Here is a 6,159-nt window from a genome sequence, read left to right as displayed (position 1 = left end):
GTGAAGAAATGACTATTATCCAATATAGCAATATTGTTTCTGTAGGGTGACGTTTTGACGCTAGCAAAAACACATTAAGCAAAAACTAATCAAAAATAAATCATGTTCAATAATTTTATCTAGTTTAAAACTCATGACATAAGGTAATCCCCTGATATTTTTTTGTTAATTAGGTTAATCTGAGAAATTTTAAAATAGCAATAGGGTCTCTTTGGCTCCAAACATAACATGAAAGTCAAATTAGCTCTGGTAATTAGTCTAACTGCTTAATTTGCAACTATTACGCAATAATGTTTTTTTTAAAAACAACTTCTTGGAAGTCTTTGGAGGCGTGTGGAAGATATTTGCAGACCTCCCACTCTGACTACAGCTCACAGTTCCTATGGTCTTGTTTAAAGTTAGAGGATCATCATTCACTAGGACTGAGAAATAAAAAAAAAAAGACTCTTACTGAGTCCACCTACACTAGTGCACTGCAACAAAACAGGGTGAAAGAGAAAGAGAGAGGGAGACTGTGACAGACATGAGCAAAATGAAAAATTAAGCAGTAGGAAATGAAATATTTTCATTTGAAAGAGAGAAACATCCATGCCTTGTCCAGGTCATTACAGAGGTCCAGTAATCCCAGTTTTAATGAATGTGGATCATGGACCACCCAACATCCTGGTCCAAAAGCTTCAGTCTCATAGGGATCTTTGAACACTGCTCATGTAAACTGCTTCTGGCTGCTTTGAAATAGCTCTCTTTTGTGTAATCGATCCTTTAATCACAATTTACTGCTTTACTTTCACTGTTATGAAGTGCAATGGACCTCAGAGCATTAAAATTTCAGAAAGGCAGGGCTGTGCTAATCACCAAAGCGATATTGATAATGGAGAGTGGAAATTATTTCACTATTATGGGCTATACCTTGCCACTTTACTGGTTTAGGCAAAGGCAAAATTTGAGACTGATATTAAGCAGCAGTCTATTAAATGTCGACACTAAAGGTGAGCAAGAGACATTATATTCTCTTAATTTATTCCTTAACCAAACTTAACACTATATAACTTTTATGATATAACTGGCAAGTTATATAAGAATATTCAAGCAGCAGGCCCAGTCTTAAAAAAAGAGCATGTTACTGACATATGTAAATGTGTTAAATGACATCTTTAATCTATATATAAAACATGGAATGTAAACCTGAGGGGATACAGAAGCTGAATTTTTTAAATGACTCAGACGGACAGGGGTGTGCCACAATCACAGCAATGCAGCCGTTAATCAACATATCACGAATGTGCCTACATAAGCACAAAATCTTACTCTATGTACTTAAAAAAAAAAAAAAACTGTTATGCACACACATACTGTACATACATAAAAAATAAAATAAAATAAAAAACATCATGAGACAAACAGCATTGGATTTATAATCTACTTTTGTACATTTTCATATATTAAATGATAGTAAATGTAGAAATAGTCCAGTATGCAGAAAATATGGTCATTCTTTGTTGCCTTTGACGAGCCTCAGTAAATGAAACTAATAGACAGTGCTTTATTGGCACACGTCTTTTACTGTTTGTTTTCAGTTTAAATTAGTGGGGATTCGAGCAATGGACAAGCGTCAGAGATAGAACAGCAGGAACAAAAAAGCTGAAGTTCATCTCCCGCTAATGTCTAATTAAAGCCTCAGCTGTCATCATATTCAAAGTATACTTTTTATCAAAACTTCAGCAATGTGAACATACATTTCTGATAAATATGAATCAGATGCGACTGCTGCTGTTGCTTTCTCAGTGCTGAGAATCTGCCTGTGAGTTGCCTTTGTAAAGTGAGCTGAATAGCTCTTTGTGATGTGAGGGCAATTGCAGCCAGTCAGGCTGAAACTGCACCAGTGATTAGGAAAATTGAGTTTTTCAGAGCCACTGGGCCTTTTGAATCAAACTCTACGAGATGCCGCTCTCGGGAGCCTTCCCGGCAAAATGACATGTCTGTACCGGCGCTCACTCTCTGCAGATATTTCCGGATCCAGGTGGTACTTTCAGTCAGATTAATATGTTAATCTGTTATGTTAATTCTCTGAATGAATGGGGGCTCATTTCCTGGAAAAAGAGGAAACCGCTCCGTAAGTGATTGTGAAGTTGGAAAGAGGAATTATGGCAAAAATATATTGCTGCTATTCAAGCAAAATTTTTCCCAAGAGCCTTGGCATTATATGGTAACATATATACAATTCAACAGTGCACAATTAGTAAGGCCACCTGCGAAAGTTTGCCAATAGATTGTGCAGGGAGTTCACTTATAATGAACTGCACCCACTAAAAGTACAGGGCTTTCGGTATTGTGCATATGTGTACCGAATGACCGAATGCAATATTTTGTGTGCGGAACATAGGTACATTTTCGTGTTTCCACAAGATCATATTAAGTGGCGGAAGTCTCCGCGTTCAGCACAAATCCCGCCCTGCAGCTGATTCTAAAGTTTTCAAAAGGCATCACGCGAGTGTGAACATCATTACAATTACGAAAAAAAAAGAAAAAGACCTTAATTTAAATGCAGCAACAATTCCCAACACTGATGATAATAAGAAATGTTTCTTGAGCACAACATCAGCATGTTAGAATGTAAGCTTGTTTGCGACATGGCATTTTATTTATCGTTTGTTTCATTTCATTTTTATTCTGTGGCAGAAATACACTTACATATTTTAGAAGGATATCTGAAGGATCATGTGACACTGAAAACTGGAGTAATTGTAAAATTATTGAATAGTCTTGAATAAATTGCATTTTAAAATACATTAAAACAGGAAAAATGTTAATTGCAAAAAAAAAAAAAAAAAAAAAAAAAAAACAATATTACTGCTTTACTGCATTACTGTATATGTGACCAAATAAATGCAGTCTTGGTGAGCATAAGAATAATCTATTGAAAACATTTTAACTTTTAAATGGTAATATAATATGAAATAAATAACTACATAAACGAGTCAACCTCATTAATCAGATATTCAGCTGCTGGATGACTAGTCAGTTAGCTGACCATCAGGACCAATCTGTACTATTTACTCCAGAGCCAACGGCACAACAAACTGCCTAGATTTCTATTGGTCTACTGTTCACTGTGGCAGTGCTGTTGCTTAATAGGTTGTATTTTCTGACTGATAGATCTGTTCTGTCTCCTGACACCTTATGGACTTGTAATGTGTATGACACACCCTTTTATTGGCCTGAAAGATTTATTAGCAGTCTATACCTGGGTTCAAAAGGAAGGTGATATTGTACTCGTGTGCCAGTGTGCGTTAACACATGGGCCGTGTCCTTGTATTTGCTGCAGTGTGTTCTATTTCACAGCTGTTGACATTTGTGCATTGTGAGTTGTGTCTGTGGATATTTGTGTGCTTGTGAAATAAAACCTGTGTGTCACTGGCATCATTTCTCTCCATTTCTTCTATTACCTTGGGATCTGCCCTTTCTTTTGCCAACTAAAAATGTAGCCAGTAGTTTCAGGTATGAATGAGTCCAAAGCAGACTTTTCCAGTGGGAAACTGGTGACTATAACTATTATCAGGTACACTGAATTGTATAAATACACTGTTTTGTATGACCAGAAATCTAATGGAGTAAAATAAAACATTCTTGTCTTCCCCTTCCCCTGCTCTCAGTTTTATCCTCTCCTTTCCCAAGGTCACAGTAAAGAGGGCTGTGAACACTTGTTTTATCACACCACTGCTGACAGCTGCAATTTAATTGTGACCGAGAGTAACATATACCCTACTTTCTGGAGCAGGACAGAAAGAGACCTTGAAAACATCTCATCGACTCGCTTAAACTCATCTTCTCTATCACCACCCGATAGTTTATTCCCAGCTAAGCCACAATAATGATAAATCAGCAAAACATCATAAAATCTCATGCCTTATGTGGTGCTGCACACCCTTAAGTCTTCGGATGCTTGCAAGGAGGAGGTCTAAAGTAAGTTGAATGTGAAAGTCAGACCCTATCTTCTGTCTTTTATTTCCCTTTCCTTGAATTTATAGGGATAAATGCTCGACAAATTAACTATTTTCTCCCCTCTCATGTCATTTCAAAACTGCATGACTTTTTCTTCTGTAAAGTAGAAATGGTTAGATTTTGAAGCATTATCTCTGTTTGGCTGAAATGGGTTCAAAGAGGACACTAAAAGCATGCTAAAAATATCACAAATGTGGTTGATACACTATATTTCAAGTCTTCTGAATCTATATTGTGAGAAACAACTTCTGTTTGGTATTAAATTTTGACTGCAGTCCTCGTTCGTTGTAACAGCATAGTAAAATAAAATAAAATAAAATAAAATAATAATTATTAGGGTCAATTCTATTATTATTTTACAGGATTTTTCTTGGCTTACCTAGATTATTGCTGTATAATAAACAGCTCACTCCTCATATGTTATAACTTTATCATCCAACGGATTCTCTGTAGAGTTCTGCAAAATTCAGACAACATGTAATAAAATGTATAATGAATCTTTGATTATTTTTTTATTTTTTATTTTTATTTTTTTTATCTGAGGCAAAAGGCATTCATTAGCGATTTATTTTTGTCATAGGAATAAATGCAACATTTGGTTCATTTTCCATGAGTCCCTCCCTTGCTGTTGGAAGTGACTGAGGAAAATTGTATTCTAAGATTGCATTTTGCATCAACAGGTGCTTGACACATATCACGGGCTTTCTTTCTGATTGAACCCGGGTTCTGTTCTGTTTCTTCGCAATGCAGGAACAATTTCAAGTGCCTCTTTCTGTGGACACATATGAAAACAAGAACATCAATCTCATTTAAGCTGTGGGGAATAGATGCATGCAAATAATAAATCATGAGAAGAAAATGTTATGTCTTGAATTTTTGTGTACATCTTGAATTTTCAAATGTTTTTAACCTAGCCACAAGCAATCTTTTTTTCTTTTTTTTTGTCCTTTTTTAAGATACCCAATAAATATTTGATTTATATGAATTAAAACCGACAACTAATTACAATTAAAAGCATATTAATTAATTTAACGGTTTGACACACACGGGAGCTAGAGGAGGGTTTATTTGCATGCATAATTAACCACATATGTCATACTTGTTTATTCAGTTCACTTTACTTTTGATTAGTTGAAAAGGAGTTTGGTGTGAATAGAAAAAGCATCATATTTCTTTAGAACATAAAATGTAGAGGATAGATAAAGAAATAAATATGCTTTTGTTGTACATTTCTTTGAGTATTATTTTACTTTGTCATTCAGCATGATCCACAAACTACAAAAATCCATGTTCTTTCTTTTCTTTTTTTTCTTAAATTAAATGTCAAGGAATTGGTTGCCTTTGAGCTTAATATTAACTGTCTGTCATTGTAAAGTTGGTTATGATGACATGTTTTGCAGAAAATGGAACAAGGTAGAATTTTTGTTCTTTATTTTGCAGGTTTTCATGTCAATTTCTTTACTATTCATTTCTTAGGAGGCTGCTTAATAGGCAAATCATTTCTGCTACTGGAAAAGCTGAGAAAATGTAATAGAAAGTGACTGACAATGGAGTGAATTGATTTAGGAGAAATGTGACTTTAGACGTGGGGACACACCTGACAGCTTTTAAATTTAACAAAACATAGTATTTGCACAGTAAGTTATAGGAGTTTTTATAAACTGGAGAAAGGCAGTTTCACCTAGGATGATAGAGAACAGGTTCTTTGTCAGAATTTATAACAATTTAACAATTTAATAATAATAGCTTAACTAAAACTAAAAAAGAAAAAAGAAAAATAAGTGCAGTCAGATTACTGTAAAGTGTGTGCTGTTCACTAGACCTGAGCCAACACGACAAACAAATTTGAGTCTTTTGGGGTAATCAAGTGTTCAATTCCCGATTGAAAGACTTGCAGTGACTAAACACACTACACTACCAGTGTATGATTCTTGAACAGATGGTCCATATGAATGGAGCAGGTGTTTGTTGTTGTTATTGTAAAAAAAAAAAAGAAAAAAAAAAACATCTTCCAATTTAAAGGGTTAATTCATCTGAGAATCAAAATCTATCCATCTTCTACTCACGCTCAGAGCATCCTAGGTACTGTATATGTGGCTTTCCTCTTTCACAACAATCAAATCAGAGTTATATTAACTATTGTCAATGCTCAAGTAG

This window comes from Carassius gibelio, chromosome A14 (assembly GCF_023724105.1).
Source record: "Carassius gibelio isolate Cgi1373 ecotype wild population from Czech Republic chromosome A14, carGib1.2-hapl.c, whole genome shotgun sequence".
NCBI classification, from domain to species: Eukaryota; Metazoa; Chordata; class Actinopteri; order Cypriniformes; family Cyprinidae; genus Carassius; species Carassius gibelio.
This window is presented reverse-complemented; position numbering follows the sequence as displayed.